At 36.1% G+C, this 24,443-nt stretch overlaps 1 protein-coding gene and 1 long non-coding RNA gene across 3 annotated transcripts in view; one reads left to right on the plus strand and one right to left on the minus strand.

Annotated features, from left to right (window-relative positions):
* Positions 1 to 24,443, plus strand: part of LOC130156698 (uncharacterized) — a 334,368-nt gene that overhangs the window by 178,818 nt on the left and 131,107 nt on the right. The window lies entirely within an intron of this gene.
* The window catches only part of OLFM3 (olfactomedin 3), a 69,242-nt gene that overhangs the window by 36,512 nt on the left and 8,287 nt on the right, over positions 1 to 24,443 (minus strand). The window contains exon 2 of one of the 2 annotated variants that reach the window (XM_056355321.1): positions 7,093 to 7,240. The exons of the other annotated variant lie outside the window; for it this stretch is intronic. The gene's annotated coding sequence lies outside the window, so the exon portion shown is untranslated. The remainder of the gene's footprint in view (positions 1 to 7,092; positions 7,241 to 24,443) is intronic. 2 annotated transcript variants of the gene reach the window in all.

Consider the following 24,443-nt stretch of genomic DNA (forward strand, 5'->3'; position numbering starts at 1 on the left):
GGAAATCAAACAATTAATGGAGCATTCGCAGAAAATACAGCAGGATGTTGGGTTTTTTGGGTTAGAAGATCTAACTAATCGATTGGGTCTAGGAGGATGGCTAAAAGGGTTAATTCAAAGCTTAGTTTTAATTTTAGTAATGCTTGTAATAGGACTTTTGATTCTTAGCTGTGCTTTATCATGTATTAAGCGTCTTGTTACTCAAGTAACTAATAACGTTTGGCTAGCACAAAATAAAAACGGGGGAATTGTGGAGAACTGGTTAACCGAACAAGGACATGTTAACATCGGAATGTTGAGTCATCAGGACCTTAAGAAATATCGAAAGCAGCTTATGTGAGAGTCAATGATTTACAAGGACACTCTGTCCTTGTTATCTTTGAGGAGGTTAGCACAGGGAACTTGTGGTTAACAAGAATAAGAATTTTGTCTAGAAACAAAGAGCATAGACGTAAGTTAACTTTTTAGCTGGCCAGCCAATAAGGAGCTTAACTTTTGCAATATGTATGAGCTAATTATAAGTGCTATAAAAGCTGTAACCGTAGTTGAATAAACGAAGTATGCTGATCTCTCATATTGAGTGACTGCTTCTTCCCTCCGTTCCGGCAAATGGCAACAGCAAAGATTTCATTTCCAGTGAAAAAGGTTTCTGTCCACAAGAAGTTCAATGCAGGCATTTTTCTTTCTAGCTTGAATGAGGGGGAATTCACGAGTTAAGAATCACAAAGTCGGTGAGTCTTTAAAGAACTGCTTAGCAATGTGATTGCGAATAATAAAATTCATAGGCAAAGCTGGTGAAGTTTTACATAAGCTTTTAAATCTAATTAATAAAAAGGGCCAAGATTTTGCTTAATGAAGGAATTTACATAACTTTCAAGATTTGATATTAATTTTACAGGGAGATTTAACTAACTCATTAGCAAATGACAGAGATTTTTAATACAAGATTTCTACTAAATCTCTTAATGTGTTTCTTCAGCTTGGCTAACAGTGATGCAGAAAGTGAAGAAACAATTTGCACAAGGGCAAAAAATAACTTTGTATACATAACTTGTGCTGGAGCTCCTGAAAAGTGTTTTCAATCGAAAAAGATCATTTAAAAAAACACGCACAAGACCCTCCTATATTCTTCAGGTTTGTTGAAACCTGAATGTCTGCAAAGGAAAAATTTTAATAAATTTCTGTGATATCACCGTATCTTAAAAACTGAGCGGACTTAACTACAGCCAGTTAGTTGACCTGAGATGTTTAATCGGGTTTAATGAAAGCTTAAGTTCCAGACTATCTTACATGCACTTTTCTGTAGTTTAAAAGGAAAAAAAATCCGTCAGCCATATAACATAGTATAGATATAGTATTCAAGATCCAGATACATAAATATAGTCCTCTTGCACCCAAACCGTTCATATATCAGCCCTTCATACACTGAAAGTTACTTAGGAATATGGATACTTTGGTTGTCAACAAGGAAAAGCTGTTGAAGTTATGTCATCATTATTGCTGGAGCTAAAGGTGAACTTTAATCATGGGAAAGTTTGCTGTATGACTCCTGTGAACCATCATTTTAGTATCATGAGTCATAACAATGTCTTTCACAAGCAAACAGTGAATTATAAGCAAACATTACAATTTTGGTCTTCATAGTGAGCAGAAACACTTCAGTTTTCACCTGGAAAACCAGTATGCCCTTGCTAATATAAACATCAGAGAGGCAATGTGTGCTCAATGTGACATACTGCTTAGAGGGGTGAAACTGTCTTTTTCAGCACCTTGATAGCAAGAGAGGTAGGAAATGCTGTAAATAAGTATAGCTTACATTTTCAAATGTAGCTTTAGAGGAGAAAATTACCAAATATTTAATATTTCTAGCAAAATCCATGTGAAAAAAAATCTGGCTGCTTTTCTCTCCTCTCAAAATCTTAATCCAGTTTGAGGACACTGGAGATAGTGCCTCAGAACTGAACTATCTTTTTCAAATATCTGGCTATACCATATCTGGAATTTTATTTCCTACCTTTTATCCTGAGATGAGTAAAGCATATTAGAGTTATATTTTTTGAGTCATATTTGAATCACTCAGTACTTCCAAAATATCGCCTAGAGAAATGATTCAAGAACACAATGAAATACCTATTCTTTTCAGGCACTTCTAAATATAAGGAGGGTGATGATTGCTGGTGGGCTTAAAATATTTAGTATTTGAAATCTAGTAAAATTATCATAGCTATCCTTTCATTAGTTGAAGCCTAATAAAATCTGCATGTTGCAGGCAAGGTGCTTTTCCTGTTAAGGGGTGTGACTTGCTATTCTGCTGCTTAAGAGGTGTAATGCAGAAATCATTATGACTATACAGCTCTTTTCTGTATTTTATAGCTGCCTGTCCTGACCAAGCGAAAATTCTGTTTTTCTCTTGCATTACTGTGTTCCTAGCCAAGGTTCAGATCTCCTGCTTTTAAAAGGCACCAAGATGTTAAACCATAAAAGTAAAAACTATTAACATGAAACTAGAAAAATAATGGATACATCTTAGCCAATTTGTCAATGTGCTGGTGGTGTTAAGGCAATTAAATAGCAATAAGAAAGCATTAAGGTCCATCATTGTTAGCCTTGGAAATCAGTTTTATATTTATAACTAGAATAAAATGATTTAAAATCTATATAAAATGAGATGGCTTGACAGAAATTGGAAGAGGCTGAAGAAAATATTGCAGAGATCTAAAGCGGGAAGTATAAGAAATGGCATTTCACATATACTTTTGTACTGACTTTTTGCTTTCAATGGACTAGCAAATTATTGTTTATTTGTTTTCTTATGATTATAACACTTAGTCAATCTGTCACAAATAAGGAGAAAGGTGATTCCAGATGGGACCCACCTAAGTGAATGCTTAGGGAAAACATTTGTCTTTTTTTGGGCCAGATGGGATGCCATAGGGCTATTTGCAAGAATTAGGTGTTTTTTTTCTTGAATGTAACTTACAATGAGGAAAAAAAAAAAAGGTGAAAATATTTCCTCTAGCTTGAAAACATGGTTGGTGCTGGGAAACACCTGCTGCCTGTGTTCTTATTTCTCATAAGCTTTCTTGCAGTCAAAGGGGAAGGAAAGGGTCAAAGAAGCAAGGAAAGCAGAAATATTAATGCTTAAGTTTAGCAGTGCATAGTCATTAATAACAAGAAAACTTGTCTAAGGGATAAAGAAGTAATGAGATAATTTAAAAGATGCTGGGCTTTGTCAACAGAAATAAAACCCAATAAACCAATCATTAGCTTGTTGCAGCTTCTCATCTATTTTAGACTGTTTAGGAAACATTCTAGAATCTGCAAATCTTAAATCTGATGCACAGGATGACTATTTGAGGTTGAAGACTGTTAATAATACTTTTCTAAATTATCTCCATCAGGAGCTTTTTTCTTTTACTGTCACATGCATGTTCTACAGATAATACAGGCCATTTCCTGAAGGGCACTTCAACAAAACCCAGCTTGAATCTATACCATGTTTTCCTGGCAGAATTTAAGTAGATTTTTAAAATAAAGTGCTAAATTTTAGCTCTGGAGTAACTTAATTAAATGACAGTCACTCTGCAAGTGATTTTTCCTCATTATAATCAAATAATCAAAATCAGTTTAAAGGCAAAGCATGACTTGTGTGATTTTTCAGAAGAGGTATTTCAAAATTCTTTTGGTTCAGATAGATTACATTTGCTCACATTGTTAAGCTCTGCACTGAACTGTGAGATTTTTGATTTATTGTTCAGTGAACTGATGCTTATTAGTAATTTCATGGGTTAAAGGGAAACTCAGTAGCTAAAGTTAGTGACGTGCACGTTTTTTCATATGTACCATGATGAATTAAAAAATATTCTGATGAATTAAAAATATGAAACTTATCACTGGAGATTTTGTTGAAAGACTTTGATAGGAAAAGAAACATTTCGGAATGTTTCCTTTTAATCATTTGTTAGTATGTGAAAAAGACCAGTCCCTAGGTTGCAAGTGACTTTTTGATTCACAGAAAGCTTGTCAATCAAGTCACTTTACATAAATTCAATGGTTTATTCATAAGATGAATGGATATTTTGGGCAGAACAATAAATTCTCATTTCAAAGTGTTTAGAATAAATACCAGCTTAGATACTTAAATTCTTTCGAGAAATTGATACAGACTTGAAATATACTTATTTTGTTGTTTAACCTGATACTGAATATAGACATATTCTAAAAGCAAAACAGCCTATGGGGATGATCTAGAGTCTGGGAAAGCAGACTACAAAACCACACTTAACAGAGGACATTCAAGCAATCTTGTTTTATTCTGAAATCTAACTGAATATTTTGCTGCTGCCAGTCTTTCATGTTTATTTACTGTTAAGGTACATGTCTGAGCAGCACAGAAGTGGTCTGCAGTTCTTGTGTGGTTTTGATTCTTCAGAACTCATGGTTATAGTTTCTTAAGCAAAAGAAAATTTGGGCAATTTATATTAGCAAACCATTTTCTCTAACTTCATCAGGTGGTTTAATAAATGACATGACCTCGTCCTAAAAATTTTACATGGCTTATGTAAATACATGGATGTAGAACACTCCCTTAATAGGTATTAGTTTTTTGTGCTACAGTTTGATTTCTGTGTTTAGAGCAACTGAATTCAGAATCAGATTCCCAGATATGGACCTCTTTCCAGACTGAACTCTGGCTCCAAACTTTCCATCTTTCTTTCATATACTTCCCTAGGAGTTGTACCTTGAGGGTATTTACAGTAAGAAATTGAGGTATCAGACTGCAGACTTCGATTTGCTAAGGTTCAAGTCTTCCTAGTATGGACTTTCCTAGTAGTTCTTTGACGGCACGACTAATTGCCTATAAATAAATTTTGGGCTGTGCAATATGTTTAGAACAGATAGCAGCACACCAAGTAGTACCCAAGCACTGTTCCTTGATGACTTTCATTCCTGCTGTGAATTCCCACATATATGGGAAATGTCATGGCTATAAACCCCTTGAGCTGATCAGCAGTCCCAGAGACAAACAATACACTGGATTTGTAAATATTTACTTTCAAAGTGTAACAAAGTATCATATATAAATGAGCTCATCTGTTGATGCTACCCATTCTCAATGCATGTTGTTAACTTGAAACATACAGGAAATTGAATGGAGGTAATGGTCAGGCCCAGGCAAACTGCTTCAAGTGGTTTAAAATAACAATGGCCTGAGCATGAGTACAGAAGAAAGTATGTGACTCCTGCAGCCTTGCACAGAGTACTCTGAAGCCTGAAATGTGTGATCATAGACAGTTCTACCCTGAACACATCAGAGCAAGGAGGCAGAGCGAAGGAGACGGGAAAAAACTGGTTTACATAGAAAATAAGAAACTTCAGCTTTTACCTTAGTTGCATTGTACTCTAGAGATAAAGCTGGAAAGCTAAGGTTGAATGTATAGAGGTTACAAATACTGTTTAGATATAAATGCCATTTATTGTTTTTACTCTTTTGTCTTTGCATTTTGGGCCTTGGTGGAATTAGTGTTTATTTCAGAAGATACTGTTCATGTGTTGCTGCAAGTTTACGCTGTCCTGGACTTGGCAAGGGTGCTAGAATCTAATGAAACCAGTATAAGAATGAAGGTTGGAAATCAGGATGCACACCAAGAATGGTAACATCTCTTGCTTCGACTCCGATGTGAGGTATTAGAAGTCAGATGCATTAAGGAGGAAGCAAATGGAATCTAGTCCAGCTTGCTTGGCCGTCAAAATAATGTAATTATAATAGCTCTTTAGTGGGGTGGAAATATCCAATTTCCCCAAAGACCAATCTGGCTTAGCAATGCAGACTTTCTGACTTCATATTCTAATGCTTGCTTCACAAGATGCCTCATTTCTCCTTCTGTAATGGATTGGAAACAACATTGTTTCAGAGCACAAAATGCAAGTACTGCTCCATTAGGCAAAACAATTCTCTAGGAACTTACCAAATAGAAAAATAGAGCAAACTAGCCCTACAGTCTATAAGTGAAAAATGTCAGATTTTAAATATTAGATATCTGTAGAGAAGATAATCAAACATACTACCCATCACTGAGACAATCTGGAGAAAATAGTGTGGCTGAGATGACTGTACAGACCCTTTAACAATGAAATAGAAACTGAAAAGGCTGACAGTTTGGAATTTCAGTATCTTAGAAAAGCGCTGCTGAAGAAGAATGTGGTTTATCAGATGCTAAAGGACAGATGATAAATTCCATACCACTTAAAGCCATTACTTATGCCAAAGGCATATGAACTGCAATGTAGCTATAACATAGTATACCGTTTTATGCATTATGAATGTAGCCACTAGGATAAAAAGCCTTCCAGTATTCTATACAGACAGTTAAGTTACAGCACAAACTCAGTCTTTAGTAATTATGAAGCATCTAAGGCAATTCACAACCTATACTCATACTGTAATATAAGCCTTCTGGACTGGGAAAGAGTTGTCTGCAATCTGTTGTAAAAGAGGAAAAAAAGCAAAAATACTAATTAGGCTAATATTTACAAGATTACACGAGAAAGTAGGGAAGAAGAAGGAAAATAGAATTCTATAAATAAAAAGAACAGATTAAACGAGAAGGAGATGTATGCAGTAACAGAATAACCTGAGAATTAGCAGATGATTCTGTCTCTCTCAGACTAGAGGCGGTCAAGGTAAAGAAACAAGAGAGGCAGTGGGTGTTTGGGTTTACAACAATCTGTCAGTCTGGAACATTGTTATGGAAAGCTGAAAGAGGTAATATTCTTTATTCCTTAATCTATGGTGACTCTTTTTAATATTTCCTCAGTCTGGTATGGTGTTCCTACTAGTTAATATGCTAACAATCTACCAAAAGAAAACTACTGTAGCTGACAATTGAGCTCTTTCACAGGGAGAATGAAACAGAAGAGTAAGAACTAAGGTTGACATAATACTAGAGAACAGATGCTTTCTGGTTTGTTAGGATGCTTTGGGACTCTAGCTCTCCTGCACTGGCTGAGAAAAGATGTCTCAGCATGAAGAGATCTCAGGGTTACATGACTGCCTTGCTCACTGTCTTCCTGGACCTCTGAGACAATCACCTGTTGCCACCATTGGCTTCAGTCAGCTGTGATTTGTGTTATGATGTGCAGGTTCTCCTGGCAACATCGAGGCTGCAGTAATGTGGGTGATTTATGATCATGGTAGTGCTTCTCTTCTGGTCTTTTACTGGATACATGTCAGCAGTTCCTGAAAAGCGAATGAATAATTTTTAGGAAATGCAGCAGAAACGTCAGGCTGTAGTACTGAGATATAGGTCTAAAGGAAAAGGATTGGTGTGTTACTATTTCTTCTGAGTTCCTTATCAATAGTAAAGGAGTGTATATATATCACTAAAAAATCTTGTATACAGTGGTGCTTTTTGATGTTTTCTATTCCATGCATGAATTAATCACACTACTGAAGTCTGATTTAGTTTTACTGAGATACAAAGGAATGCACATTTAATTAAAAATTTCTCTGACTAGCACCTAGTCAAAGATGTTTCATTCCAATCAACAATTGGAGGGAATTTCCTGCTAGAAGTTGACTATTTAATCAATGAAATGATGAACAAAACCCTCTTATTTCACCTTATGGAACCACTGATTGTTATTTCAGGACCTGTTTTTTTCCTGCTTATGACACAGATTTGTAGATATCCTGTAATTAAAGGAGTATGCACAAGAATGTGAATGTGGGATCTGCCTCTGCTTTTGAAGTAAAACCTAAGTTACTTGTTGCTCACAGGAATTGAAAAGAATGCTTAGAATTGAGGAAACTACTGCAGCTTTTTAAAGAGTCTTGTAAAATATAATATGAATTTCTAAAAATGTGTAATTTCTATCAATTAGTGCATTGGAACTTGAAACATTACATGATCAAACATCATTGACTTCCAAGATACTTAATTGTGTGTTTGTGAAATAGAAGCACTGACGTAAACCTTTCCTGGCAAATGTGTCCTGTCCTGTGCAAAACAGAAGTGCACTTCCAGAGGACAGCAACAGCCACACTTTCTGACCAAGACCTGCCACAGTGCTGTAGGAGGAAAGATGCATCAGTGAGAATGGCTGAGGTTGTTTTAATGCAAGTAACATCCTATCAGTTGAAGTATAAGTACTCTAAGAATTTTTTCTGGGAAAAAGAAGGGAAGTTACTGCTTTGTACTATGTTTTTTAAGAAATACAGTACAAGCTAACATCTTTTGTGAGTGAGGCAACACTAACAAAGAAATTAACAAACTGGAAGTGACATAAAAGGCTAAAGGGAGCATAAGGCATGCCAGTTATGTTCCCAGTAACATTCTTGAACTACAGGACACATGTAATTTGTGACACTTTTCACAGTACTGACTTGATCGCTTTTTTCTTTTCCCTAGCACACTATTTTGGATCTGCTCAATCCCACCTGCACATTCCATCAGATAGCCCAATATGTAGTGACAAGTTATGAGGGAGAACTCTGTAATGCTTAGATATAATTAATTAAGTGATTTTGAAGACTTTAGGACAAAAGGGAAGAGATGCACGGCCTGAAGTCTTTGTTAGTTTTAAGGCAAATTTATTCATTTCCCACTTAAGTAAAAGGTTTTATGACATCCTCTGTGAGCATAAAGCACTCAAAAGTAATTAATTCCAACTGTACTTCTAGGATGATGCAGGGCTGAGAGTTTATGATGCAAGTATGTTAAATTGTTCAGTTTTGGAAGAATAGATTAAATGTCTTTTTGAGCTTTTGTCTGTAGTTTATTTTCTGTGATTCTATGATAGTTCTGATGAAGGTAGGGAGCACAAGATTTGTTTCTGGGTGGAGGGAGTGAACTGGGAAGGAGAAAGTTTTCTGAAGTACCTGAGACTTTTCCTCTTTTCATATGGGATTAGGGCGAAAACATCCCCCAAAATACTATTAAAATGAGCTGTGTTCTTACAGAGCAGCAGAATGACATAAAGCAAACTCTTCCGATACAGCTGACAAGAAACTAAGACACAAAAGTCACAAACTATCAACTAGGCTCTGGTCCCCTACAAACAGTCAAACAGAACAACTGTGGCATCTTAGTATATATAAGCTAGCTGTACCTCTTAGCTTCTCCTTAAATCAGTAGTTCATGTGATAAATTTCTAATAATTTTTAAGACAATGGTTCATCCTGTATATCTTTGTGTTTGTATGTGAGCTCAGACTATGAAGTGCAGAGATGGCATAATGAAGGTTAGTGGAGCTCTCAAGTTCATGGAAGTTGCATGAATTAGAAATAACTTACTAAAACAGAGGAGGCTAAGCAAAATTAAATCTAAAAATATTTCATGCAGAGTTCATAACAGACTAAATAACACTTCCAGACAGCTGCAATGTAATTTTGCCAAACTGAGATAAAATAAATGCCAAGGAAGTATCAGAGTGAGCAAAGGAAGGGTCCCTCCTGTGTCCCTTTACAAGTATTTTTTCTACATTATTCCTTCAGTAAACAGGGATGGAATAAGAATGGAAAGAGCAAGAAACATTAAAAATCAAACTGAGCTCTGGACCACTACCTCCCTCCTCCAGTTGATGTAGGAGTATATATTCCTGAAATCTCTTATAATTTGAAGTCAAACACACAAACAACATTGTCTCCCTTATTTTGGTAAACAGTGGAGGCATTATGAACTCGGCATTATATTGTGAAATCAGCTGTGACTGCTGAGGAAAATAAGGAAGAATGAGTCCTGTTCTTTTGTCCTCCCTACAGAGAGCTATACAGAATTTCAGGGCAGGGAGGAATACAAAAACGGATACAGGCTTGCCTCTTCTCTTCCCAAGATAGTCTGCCACTGCGAATGAGCCAGTGTGATAAGAATAGTAAATGCTTATGTTAATAGCAATAATTAACATCTTTGGGAGGAAAGGGGGAAACAATACCTTCTTTGTGCTGTTCATGTAATAGTGAAACAATCTAGTGCTCATTAAGAATTGTATTCCTAGGGAGTAATTTGGTGGTAGATGACCTATATAGTTTCCAAAGGCTTAACCTTATAAAGAGAGGAAGAATGGTCTTAGATCATCTGGAAATGAGTGTACTCTACACACTAGAAAAGCTTGAAGGGACTGGAACGCAATTTTCATTCCAGACAAGGGATCAATTTGTGTCACTTGGCAAATAATTCTACTGCATTTTCAGCTTTTCAGGTTCAGTCAGTGGACTGAAGAGTAGACCAATTTTACAGTGAGGGTTTCCTGATACGCAGGCTGTGGTAACTCCACGGAGGTGGAAGCTGTCACAGCAGTGGAGTTAATCAGCTGTCTCCCAAGTGCCATAGGAGCTCCTCAGAGGGACTCCACAGAACTCCTTCATATGGGTTAATTGTAGGTTATCCAAGCTCATGTTCTTTGTTCAACCAAATTTTAATTCACAGAAAGACATTAAGTATTTAAGTCTGGAACAAGTCTGACTGAATTATTTTCCATTTCGTTGTCTTCCAAATTGCTCCTTAATTTCTCTTTGGTAATAACAATAATTTTAATTTGCACAGAGACATTAATCTAAGGATGTCACAGTATTTTAACATGGTCAGTCCAGCCCAGCAAAAAAGAGTTATTCTAAAATCCTGTTAGCTCCCATACGATGTGAACAATGTGTGTTCTTGTCACGGATATGAAACTACAGTTAAATTCTTAAAACCCTGGAGTGACTGCAATAGAGGTATAACTGCATGTAACATCTTTTGATTGTAGTTGAATACCCCTGTGATGAAATCTAGCCACTAAGCTGCAGATTAGGTATAAAAAGCATATCCTATATATGATATAAATATACCTTCTGTATGACTCAGTAGCATGTCTGTATGCTGCTTCACAATGTATGGAGAACATATGTGCGTGTATGAGAACATCCCATAAATGCACTTTGTTTCTAGATTACACACAATAAATATGAAACACTAGTATTATCTCAACATTAAACATGGTAAAGGTAATAATATATTAATAATGTGAAGCAATTGTTATGTAAAGGTAAATCCCTAAATTCTTATTCAGTTAGACCGGTTAAGTATTAAGGATTTTGCTCCATATTGTCTGTTCATCAAACATAATCACTTGCTTGCAAGTCTGCATGGTAAAAGAAATTGTGTTATCTGTCACTGTGTACAGAAACAAAAGATACCAGTTTGGTTTTCACACTCTGCTGTTGCTCTGAAAATTGAGCTGAAAAAAACCCACACGAATTTGAAACTAACATATCTGTGTTTTGTAGATTTCCAGTCCTGGTGTTAGCAAATAAAGAAACAGCATCTGCATGATAACTAGTAGAAAAACAATGATCAAAATCCTTACTGAGTATAAATGATGTTTATCTCCATAGACCTTTCTGTGTATGAAATGTAGCTCTGAGCTTACCTTAGGGTGGTTGTTAGTGGTGACTCTGGGTATTAAATGTCAGTGTATTATGCAAGTTTAGGTGTCTTCTCAAAAAGTACTGAGCTCCATTGTGTCTTTTGATATCTAGGAGTAAACCTGAAGTGACAGTCTTCAGATAGTACCTTGTTTACACCAGTTTAAGGGGTGTCAGAATTTTGTTCTCTACACATTGCTGTTGCTGATTGGATCACGAGATACATAGAATGAAGACACTCAGGGTAATCTATCCTTTACAAAGCATAACGATTCTGTTATCATCTGGGGGCAAAAAAAAATCTTTACACATGCCTGGTTAACTCAAAGCAACCTGTAACAGTGGACGTGCTTGTTGGAGTATGTTGATTTATTTGAATATTAAGGTCTTACCAGAATAAAATACTTATGCAGCAATTTTACTTAGCTAATGATGAACAAAGAGTACATAGTAGCATGACTTTCTTTGTTAAAAAACTTTCAAGCAAAGGAGAAAAGGCAATTGAGAATTCCACTGCACATAAAGCAGTTAGACTTCTCTTTAGCACCTTTTAGAATGGCTCCAGCTCCCAACTCAGCCTGACCTGTCTGAGACCCTCTGGTGACAGAAATGACTCTAAAAAATGTCATCTTATTTCAGCTTAGGATTCCTTCAGTGAGGAGGGGGGAAGGAGGAAAATGGGGGCAAGGATGTTAAATAATGGTGGCCTGATTCTGTCTTATCTCTCTAGCTATTTAGTGCTGTGTGGGTGTCAGTCCCAGGCATAGCCAGTAATTACTGGCCTGGGGATGGCAGGATTGCTCTAGGACTCAGTAACACCACAAAATTATGGCAAAGAATTTAGTTAGGGTCAGATCCTCAACTGCTATAACTCTGCCTGTCTGATTCTGGTAGTGCTCAGGGGCTGCAGCATCTCTGTTAGAAGCAGAGACCAGAGATAAGGTAATTTTATGCTATGCTTGTGCACCATATACTGCCTTGAATGGACAAAGCAAAAGGACTTATCTGAAGGGTTACAAGTTCTGGCATCCTCAATATAATTCTGTTTGGGTCTTCCAAAATATTTTGAGTCCATAGAATCATTTAAGCAATATTCTACCTGCATTGATCTGCTGTGTGCCATTGCTCCTCCCCTTAAAGTACAATCACTTTGTCTGGTATTAACCAAGAAATTGACTTCATTCCCATTCTCGCTTATCTGCAGCTCATATATGGGCTTCTAAAGTTCTCAGCTTCAGAAGTTTCTTTTTGCCTTTCGTGATGCTTTGGAAATGGCAGAGCAAAAATATCTAAGAAATCCAAACTTGGAGAAACTTTCAACAAGGTTGTTTGTGTTTTTTCTTCTTTTTTTTTTAATTTTTTTCCAGGCAGTAAAAGAAAAGAGTACTGAAATACAAAAATAAAATCAATCTTTTCCAGAAGGACTTGATTTGGACTGCAGCATTATTGCATTTTTCTGATAAAATGTCTTTATAACTCTGCAGCATGAATAAATAAAAACTGTAAACCCGTTCTGTAGGACGGATCTTTTGGCATCAGAGGCCTTGATGATGTTCTTTGGTCATAAGCCAATCCTTAGTCTTTGCCTCTGTTTCCCTGCTGCAGTGCAGATACTGTTCACAACTACATTGATTCTTGAGCAGAAACATTGTCCTAACACTAACCAGCCAATTAAACTCCAACATGTTCCTTTTCTAGCTGTAGAATAAGGAAATTTCTTGCCTTGAGATTGTGCTATACAAATCCCTTGTGAACCCCATAATAAGTCATCTTGTTTACTCTTTTTAGTCTTTCTTATACGAAAGCTATCAGTTTTTTCTTCTGCCTACTGTTTGATTTTCTCAGAAGAAAAAAATCAAGACAGAAAAGGATGAATTAGCAGTTCCCAGGAGCACAATGAAAGATTTACTTGAATAGCAGAGCTCAAAGCAAATCTATACACGGGATCCATTCATAATTATATATTCATAGTAGCCCTACAGAACCATATTTGTTTCCCAGATAGACAAGAAAACATGGACGTTACCTTAAGAAGTTTTAGTAAAATTTTTTGTATTACTAAAAGGCTGTTAGGCCTCATGAAGTTCTGGAAGGCACCTTCTGGACTATTGTATACTCTATCTGTTACCTGCCAGAAAGGCAACTGTTGGAGCTGGGTGGACTCTTTGCAGAAAATGTAATGTGGTCTTGTCTGACCACAAAGTCACTGATACTAGGCTGATGTCCCCAAGTGTCTTTGGCAAAGGCTGTGGTATTGACCCACCTGAAACCTTGCCTTGAAGTTCTGTTACAGTTCTGTTTCTGAAAGCATCTGGCATTCTAGTTTATATGGATAATTCTAACCAGTCAGGTTAGCATATGTGCTTATTTTTGAAACCTGACAGGGCAAGTATTTCTAAGTGTAAATACTTATCTGAATTTAATAACGTGTATTTCTGAAAATACTTAAGCGCACAACTTTAAAATTGTGTGTATATAATACCCAAAACGGTCTTGAAAACAAACAAAGTGAAAGTACGGATGATAATAGTTGGGTTTTTTTTAATCTTAGTGGAATATCCTGATAATATTTGCTTAAGTCTTAGTACAACATAAGAGAATACTAAGAGTTAGAAATGATATTTTCTGTCTTGATAGTAGCATAGAAGATGTGGTCTCACCTTAGAATAGTATTGAAATTTTCATTTAGGATGACAACTGATATGACAACTTCTATTTATATGCATTTATCTAGCTATATTTATAGGCCCGACTTGCAAAGTTCTATATGTTTTCAGTGGAAAAATAAGCAAATAAAACTGAAAAATTATTTTAAAATCCAGGCATGTAATCTTCCTCCTTATTCTTTAAAATACATTTAGGTAGTTACATTTATTATTAAAAGGTATGAAAAAATGACTTCAAAATCTAGTAAATGATGCAAGAAACTACAAAACTAGTAGGGAAGAGCTTTTTTCTTTGTTGCAAACTACTTGAGACTGATGGCTAGCTAAAGAGTGATAAAACCTGGGAACAGCTGTAAATTACATTGTATAGGAATCTATTTCAAATATATAGTAGCTTATTCCTTGCTTTGCTTTCCGACATTTCTCACACATACATTGAAAGAAAATCAATCATCTCATACTCTTCTACACTCCCCTGCCATTGAATAGTACTTAATAGTCTTCTGTATTGTTTCAGTGACTGATCCCTTTCTTCCCCTTCTTATCTTTGGGTCTATACAACATGTCAGAGATCCCTTGCCTATTTTCCCTATTTTTTTCATAATTGTATGGAATTACTTTTTAGAGAGTACAACAGGAGCCTGGATTTCTCCACCCCTGTGATCAGTAAAACAGATACTGCTTTGTAAGCATTACTTAACTCTGGGTGGTCTTGTTATAAACAACAGGGGCTGAATCTGAGTACGAAGAACTGGGAAAAAACATTGCAGCAGTGAAATGTGTTAAGCTGTATCATACTTTGCTGAGAAGTGCTGAAAGCCCCATTGCATACTTAAAAATAGACTGCACTGTATACTCAATAATAAGGCTAAGCAGATAATTTATCTAAACAATTTAACAAAATTAGCTTCCTCTTTTACTAGAATCAGTCTACAGACAGAGTACTATTTTCAGCAACATTTCTATAAATAGTTCCTGGTATATAGCTATTTTATGAATAATTCACAAACTTGAATGCTAAAATTGGAACTACTTTGGATTGATAAGCCATAAAATATACTGGTATTTCTTAAGTGAGTGGGCAAAATTTGTTATCCTGTACAAATGCAAGTACAAATTATAATCTCATATTAAAAAATCTTTTAAAATATTCACCTAACGGTCTGCTCTGTCATCAATTTTGCATGCTAAAAAAGGAGTACAAACAATTTTAAACCTACATTTGTTTAAAAACTGGAATGACTTTGTGGAAGATACTGTTTCTATTTGTTTGGTGTTTTTTCCCTATCTACTGAGGACAGTGCATTAGGAAAGAAAAGTACTGAATCATTTATCTTTTTCGTCCTCATTTTCTTCATAGGCATCTTTCACTGATGTGTTTGTCCAGTAAGAGGTAATCTTTGATGGGCATAGGCCTGCTGACTTAGTCACAGGTATGGTAACACTAACTCACAACTGATTGATGTTGCAAGTGAGAAATGAACCTAGCTTTGCTGCTGTGGCCATTATGTTTTCTTTGGAGATCTCTTGGTTTTGGTCATCTTGGTGGCAGAGGGGAGATATAAGCCTTCTTTAGGAAAACAGCAGTGTATTTTTAATGAAATATATCCCAGTCCCAATCTACTTTGCTACTGTTAGTCTTATTTTTAATATGCTGTTTATTAGGTCACTAGGTAGGTTTATTAGGTAGGTTAGTACCTTTATGAAAGACAAAATAGTCCTCAAGATATTATCATGTTGTTTCAGATATTTCCATTTTCAGTGTTTCCAGGGTGCTCCCAGTAGAATTATTTATTTAAATCTCACATCATATCATTTAGGATTCCTCTTATCTTCCCTTCCTATGCCTATTCTTTCAGCTTCTCAGAGTACCTAGTATATTTTCCACGACGTGTTCACTACTTAGCACATTCTGCTAAGTCCTTATTACTGTCACCCTTCTTCCCATCACAAGCTATCACTGTGTGATTAATTTTGTATTTTATCCTATAAGGACAATATCTCATGCGTTGAGCATTTATAATTTATAAAATAGGCATTGTTCCAAAACATGGAATTTGGAAGAAACAATTTTTTTTGTGCCATGTTACAACTGATATAGCAAAAAAAGTACTTGAATGCATTTATCTGCTCCATTCTGATTTTCTAAGTTGGAGCTATTAGCTCTGGGTACATGCTTTGGCTATGAGCCCGCATAGGGCTAGTTACAGGCATCTAACCAGGTTCCCCCGTGCCTTGCTTTCAGTGGGAGACAAAACCAAAAAGGAGAGCTGCAAAGAAGTCCCAGTGCCCACTGACCCTGACTGAACAGGTTAGGCCTCCAGATGGACCCTAGCATGAATCTACTGGTCCGTTTAGAGGCAGTCTCTGTCACAAAGAGATGTTTCACTTGAGAAAACAGATTTTGTAAGGGAAATGTACCAGAAACTATACCTATTGTGCTGGTTCTCACTTCAGAACCAGTGGTGAAAAAATCTATGAGAAGAAAGGCCCAGTGAAAATGATGATGTGCTCGCCTTAACAAAAGGCAAGAGTACAGGCCAGTAATACACACACACATATATGCAGTTCTTCTTAAGCCTTTATAGCTCTGTGCTACACCTAAGCTGCCTGGTTACAGGAATGTCTGTAGTGCAGCTGGATACATGCCTGTACAATGGTTTGCTGGAAAGGTTTTCCCTTTGCTGTGCCTCAAGGTAAACAGTGCAGGTGGTCTAGCTAGCATGTAGCTTTGAATTGGATTTAGAAGTCACTTTTAAAAGTCAGCAGTGGCATAGCATGTATCCCCAGTTAAGCATTTAAGGGTTTATTCTGAAATTCTTGTTAATTCCAGTGCTATCTTTGGTCTTTCAGCCAGTTACATTTCAAGAAAGTTAAACTTCAAGTAGAGTCTTGCAATGAATAGACACCATGGCACGCACTCACGCTGTGAAATCAGCCTTGTCATTTTGTTGGGCGGGAACTGCCCCAGTATCAATGACCGTAGGTCTGAGCATGCTGGTCCTAATGAAAATGGAAGTGCAAAGCTCTATTGGCTGGAAATGGGAAGGATGTGCTCTGTTCAGTGTAAAGATGTCTCTAACAGGATGTTGCCAATTTTAAAATGCTCTGATTTCAAAGAATAGTTCAGCAGAAAAAGCAGAGACACTGAAATAATATGCCTGATCTCCAAATGTGAATTGTCTGACTGGATATGTATTTTTGAAAATTTAAAATAACCAGATAGATTATTTAAGGTATTTCTTAAGCTTGTGATTAAATTGATGGTGGTAGGTGTGCTGATCATTAGTTCTTCCCACCACAATCAATGCTTTGTTAAAGCAGACTTGTGTTAAAAAATGGCCTCCCCAAACCAACCAATATGTAAAAAAGGGTATCTTTAGGCAGTGGGTTTTTTCTTGTTTGTTTCCTTGCTTCCCCACCCCCTCCACCCCCCCACCCGTCATGAAGCATTTTTGTTAAACTGATACTAATTGGAGTAACTGTCCCAGAATTTGGATATATGCCCTTGGAAGGATAGCTGCAAGCCTTTCCAGTCCAATGAACAAGTCGCTAGATCTGTCTGTTATGGACTTCTAAGTAAAATCAAATATATAGGGTGCATAAAACATAGTCATGTGAACTTTTGTAATCTTGGGATGTTTTCCTTAGGTTAACATTACATTTTGCTTGAAATGCACTTATTTGTAGCTCAGAGGAATCGGTTTGAATTATTATTAAAAATAATAAGAGAAATAACAAAATTCAGTGTATGAAGTGATATGGAAGGGACTGAAGGAATCTGTCAAAACTTAGCGAAACTCTTAAGAATCTCTCAAAACAGAAAAATATTAAAAAGGTTCCTGGAAAAAGAAGCCATCCTCTAAAGACAATTGAATATGGCAAAAGTAAATGCCTAGAAATTAAGAGGGATCTGTAAGGAACATGGCTAGTCAGAAAGCATTCCGAGATTGCAAACAAGGAGTGTGTGGGTACAGAATAATTCTTAGCATTTTGGAAGGAGAAGCCTAAGGACTTCAGTATGAAATTAGCTACTAATAGCATATTTTCTGCAGAGGAAATAAAAATATTAGAAAAGAAAGATCACACATATGAGTTTCTTAAAAACTGCAACTGTTTGGAAAACATGCTGACATGATACAGTAAGTCTTTAGAACTGTAATTGGGATTTACGACAATGGATAAGGAAAGTGTGATATTTTAAACATGAAAAAATTTGCCCAAGAGATTAGTTTCTGGAGGCAGGGGGCCAGAATAATTAGAAAGTGAAATGATAACATCAGTCGTTCTTGGAAAATCACAAAAGAAAAGTAGCATGTGTCCAAGAATACTAATGAGAAGGGGAAGTAAGTGTTAGAAAAGATCTAATATTCTGTAGGAGAAAAAAATGCAACCTTGTTTCTACTTAACAGGAGAACTAGGTGGTTAGGGCTTATAAGGATTTTTTTTCCCAATAACTACCATCACTGTTACCATCAGTTTAGAAAGTGATTTGTGGAACCATATGAACTGGTCATGCCCCTTGTACACAGTAACCAGTCTTAACCTTCTTTAATTTCTGTGGCATTTCTAAATGGGAGAGAGCTATAAGCAAGAACAATTTATTTTGTTCCTGACAGATACTGGAATGAATGCCAGTACCATCTGGGTGAATTTTTCTTCTGTATGAACAACAGCAGTAAACCTTAGGCATTAGTGTAGCTTTCTAACTTGACAAATCTAGAACTGGACAAATCTGAATACTACAGCTACTACCAGTATTGCATCAAAATCCCCTTCCTCCCATTTTCTCAAAACATTTTAAATTCAAGGCTCTCAGTATTGCCTGGTGGCTTCTTGGTACAGTGGCCTTATCCAGAGACATCAGGAAAGCCATGTCATTCTGTCTTTGGAGAGTGTTTTAAAATCTCCAAAGCAGGGAGAATGTCTCCTCAGTTCTCATGCAGGCCACAGGAAAAACAAATTTAGCCAATATACACCTTCCCTCTCCTTGTGCGTCATATCCATCACAGATAACTTCGTTGTATAGTCTGACAAGTAGAGGACTAGATCTGCCTGCACATTCCTGCATGCACAGATGATGCTGAAGGAGTTGGAAGAGCAGATGAGTAGCATTTGTGTTCTTCCTAATGTGTTGCTCTCTGGAGCTGGTTGCTCAGAGCAGGAGGAGGAAGACGGGGAAAGCTACTGTTGACTGCAGTATAAATACAGGCATTCTGAGAGGACAAATTGTACCTCTCTGCCCACTACAAAATTCCATAATCTAGTCCCTGGTGGCACCCACAAAAGCAAAGTTATTGCTTCATGAAATACTTTTTAATGATGATTGTGTGTTTCAGCCAATATAGCTTTTCATTCTTGAGTCCTTGAGATGAGAAAGACCACCTTAGAGAAGGGCGTGCTTAGTACTTAAAAAAAGATAACCATCACAGTCTAAATAAATGGGACATTCTGAGAACACTGATCCAGTCAGTATTTCCATTCAAAATTTTCTTCAAATGCATTCTCTTTTTCATTGAGAAGGACAAGTGTATCTGTCCTCAGGCTAAAGTTGTATTTTGCTGCTTGAAACAAAGGACAGAACATTGCTGCTATTGTATGATTTATTGTCCAGCAGTGTTTTACACCAAAGCAAACACAGTGGATGTAATGGAGGATGCCACACTTCTGAAAGAAATGTTTCCCATAGTGGGATTCTGACTGAAAGGACTGATACAACTGCTCAAGGTTTAATTTATAGGAAGGTTATAAAACTAAAGTAAACCAGCCACTTCTTCTGCCCTTAGTCCTTAAACCTTCACACCCCTCAACAGAAATAATTTAAGAAAGGAATATTTAAAATAGAAGCTACATCTTTAAATCAATAAAAATAGATATAGTGAATTAAACATGTTTCATAAATGAGTAGGAAATGAACATTAGAAATGATACAGATAACTCGTCCCTGGAAATGAGAGTTTATGAAAAAGATTGATGGCATAGAGTGGATAATGTAAAATGAGGTAGAGATCTTATTTTCCTTAAATAAACATTTAACCTTTTCCAGAGAAAGGGTCAGCATATTTCTAATTGCATTTTTTTATAATAAAATCACAATCTCACAAAGAACTACAATCCATAGGCTAGTAGTTAGCTTTGCTGAACAGAATTTTTAATACTATTCTTCCATGAGCATTTATGTGTAAAAAGTCTTTTGTCTCTCCAAAACAACAATCTTCTATCTCAGATCATCACAATTAATAATAAATTTGTAAGATTTTGGCAAAAGTTAGATCTATGAAAATAATCATGGGGAACATAAACTGCTGTATAGCTAGTTTGAATTTTTTTTTTGGATGCTGAAATTTGGTTTAAAGGCAGTTTTTCTGAAAACTTTGAAGAGCTTATGATGAAAATAATGTAGTGGGGTCTTTGTATTTTGCAATTTCTTGTACTTCTCTTGATTCAAATGCATTGACCAGCATTAATCAAAGTGACTTATACATAAAATTATTCTGTAAGTGACACCTGATTGAATGTTCCAGCTGTGGTACCGAGAAATACTTAAAAGCTCCTTAAATTGAAAGAAACTCCAAAGGTCTCAGAGAATTGCAATAGCAACAGTCACTCTAGGTAAGGACAACAGCAATCATTTAAAGCCACGAGGGTACCGTATGTAAATGTAAGGCCAGTAATTTGAACTTTGGATACACTTATTTTACTCTATCACTGCAGTGAAGATATTCACACTAGCTGACTTGAACTTTAACAGAATATGTATGTGGTTTTATGAGAAAGCAAGTCCAGAGGGCAAAGAAAGATCAGCAAAAGATGACTACAGCACAGAAATCTGAAGTCCTTGAATTGTGCTGCACGTATTGCTGATCACAGCAAGAATTATGGAAGGGAAACAAGGTAGACATGTATTGCTATACCATGTGCTAATACAGAGGTATTTATTTTGGCAGTGTATGCAGGACTACTATAGCAGAAGGTTATTAAAAACTATTTTAAACTTCTTATTAAAAAATATTAGAATGCAAATTAATTATTTACCCTTGTGACAGCCACAACTGACTTTTTTTTTTTAATGTTGTAAGTGAACTTGTAATATCACAGAATGTAGAAATATGTGGTGCATACACAACTCCAGAAGTATTACGTGCAAATTCAGTAGAGGGGTAAAGATATAGCCAATCTCACTATTTATGTGCCTTCCTACCTTAGAGGAACTTCTCTTATTCTTTGATTTTGGTTTCAGTATAGTTTTCTGGGCCAGAAGGGGCTTCCGTAAGACGGGAAACTTTAAGTTTTGGGCAACGTAATATGGAATATAGCTTCTCATTTACTCATGTACCCTTCAACTGCATTTTTGTGTGTCTAGTTCAACTGCATGTTTTACTTACTTACGTACTGTTGACCTTCTTAAATGGCAATGCCCATATCACTCCATATAAATATATTAATCACAAAGAGAAAGAAAAGCATAAGCACTTGCAGAATTTCTGTTGGGGACCGAGGTAGTGTCTGGGAGTCAGTAAATTCTTGCCTGTTACATGGCAGCTAGAGGTGGATGTAGGATTAGCCTTCAGGTTAAAGAGTCAGAGGGGAATTTGAGGCTTTTAAAAGACAAAAAAACAGGTGATCATATTCTTTGCTTGTGGCTAAAGCTGATCGTCACGGGAGATTGTTAACACATATGATTTTAATGTTTTGATAATTATGCATGTATTCAGAGACAGGATGGAAAACAGGTCAGTGGCAATCTTTGTATCTTGAGCTGTTTCTAGGATACATTCAAACAGGACTGACTATTGCTGCAAGGCAGAGAACAAGTCTATCCATGAATCAGATGTCCTCCATGTGGGCAGGAATACACATAGGACAGAGATATGACTAATTCTTCATATGTGATGTACTTTATCTCAAAATCATCTAATGTGTTTCTTTCAGAATACCTCAATAAGGAGTAAGCAGAATAAGCAGTGAGGACTAACTAAAGAGTTACTGAAAAATGTATTAGAGCACTGGGAGAGTACTTATACTAGAATAAATTTACTTAGGGGACAGACTGAGAAGTATAAGAATAATAAATACTTTACAGAACGTAAATTTGTTTATTCTACTGAATTTACTGGTAGTGCAAGTGGGCAAGGATATTATATCCTATGTCTGAAAAAGGAGAGATTTATACCAATAAATAATTATTTCTCAAATATACAAAATAATACAAAACCACTGTCATAAGTAGAATTCGGTTTAACTAAGAATCGTGGCTGTCAGTTAACTAAGAGTTGTCATGGACAAAATGGTAAAGAAGATGGATCACAGTATTTCTACATCTCCCATAGCAAAAACAATGCCCAGGAGATACCTCAGTATCTCATTAACAAAAAAATTAGAATTTCCAATCATTCTGAATTGACCAATCCAAGGACTTTACTAAAGTCTATGCATGTGATCCTTAGTTTGCTGCTGAAAAAGTTGAGAAATATAAATTCAGTCTTTATAGCTTTAGGGTAAGAACTGTGATGAGGAAAAATCAGAATCTTCTCTTCCAATAAAAAAAGATAAGAAAACAAATAATAAGATTATGTTATCACAATCTCCCAGTTGAAAACTATTATTCATGGTAACATTGCACTGAGAAGATATACAGAAAATGCCTTAGATATAAATCATCATTGTATAATAATACCAGTGTTTCTTTTTGCCATAGAGTTTTATAAAGTTCAGTATTTACTGAAGTCTTTTTAAGACCTGACGAAAGCAAACTAAAAAAAAAAATAAAATTGTATGAGCTCACAATTACTCTTTGTATACACTGGATAGATCAGTATTTCCTCTAGGAATGGACTTTAACCATACCCAACAAAGTCTAATCGAAAAATAGGAACAGAAACAAAGAAACCACTAGATATCTCAGATTACCTGAGCCATAAGAAGAGGATGTCACATACTGAGCCTTTTGACATGGTATCTTATAGTATCCTTGTTGTAGTCAAACTGGGGAGTTATGAACTAGATGGGTAGATTACAAGGCAGACAGAGAAATATTTGAACTGGTAAAGGGAGGTGGTTTGAAATCTGACTTGCAGCTGCTAATAAGAGGCATTGCTGAGTAGCTGATGTTTAACATCTTCAGGATAACAGAGCAGAATGACACATAAGTGGAAATCACCAGTCAGAGCTGCTGTTCAGAGGGGCTCTGAAATGCTGGAGGTATGGGCTATAAGACCTACAGGGGTCTCTGATTGCACTGATGATCAAGTTTCATGACCTGTTTTCTATAAAGCAGCTTCAGACTATTCAAGAGTTCATGAAAAGGTTTTTGTCATCTACTTAAGGATGCATTTACCATGAATGAGCAACTACCAAGTATTATTTTAAAGTGGTGTTGACTGATTGAGAGGTTAATATCATTCCCTGTGTTTATCTTCAGGAAAACAAGTTTTATTAGACTACGTTTCACTATGAATAGGGTTTTTTTTCTGAGTTGCACTTTTTTTTTTATATATATATAATTTCTACTTATCCATGTCTTAAAATAATTACCAGGAGGGATGTAACCTCTAAAAGAGTTATTCAAGGTTCTGATTTTGGCAGATTTTACTGTACTGTTGTCCTGAAGACATCCAGATTGGGGAACCAGAGCCATAGGGCAGATCCTGGGAATGCACTGAGACTGATAGCAGGGGAAGTCTGCACAGCCCTTTGCCCCTCTTATAAATTAATTTTTGAAAGTATGTTAAGTAACTGTTGTTCAAGATAAATCAGCTACCAGAACAGAAATTATGTCCAGGCTGAATAAAGGGAATACAGTGTTGTAACTGGCACATTGAACAAGGCTTTTTTTGTATCTGAAAAATAGCTCCTGATTTAAAAAGTAAATCACTAAGTGTATTAGAAAGGCTAACTCAAAAGAAAATAATCTGTTGAATGGTGCTGATCCCACAGGAAAGGTAATTTTACCTTGAAGCAACCACCCACAATTCTGAACATTCTTTAAAACATATATTGTAAAATAATTCGTTGGCTACGCTGAGGTGATAGAAGTAACTTTCAGGCTTAAAATTGCTTTTCAGAAATCTTTTCTCTGAATAATATATTTCCAAGAAGCTTTCAATTCATTGTCAGTCTGAGTAAAATATGTGCAGGGCATATTATAAATAATTTAGGAGGTCACAGTTCTCCAAGAAAACTCAAGGACTTGGCAATTCTGATTTTGTTAACCTGTCATTTGTCATTCATTTCTACAATGATTTTATTGATGGAGTGATTTGAATCTGTGTTTTTTCTTGTTTAATATATTTGTGGACTTTTGTGATGTCTGAATTTATCTAATTTTTTTTTGTTAATAAGACACTAGATGTAATTGGTAGTTGATTTCTGCA

This window comes from Falco biarmicus, chromosome 11 (assembly GCF_023638135.1).
Source record: "Falco biarmicus isolate bFalBia1 chromosome 11, bFalBia1.pri, whole genome shotgun sequence".
Lineage (NCBI taxonomy): Eukaryota > Metazoa > Chordata > Aves > Falconiformes > Falconidae > Falco > Falco biarmicus.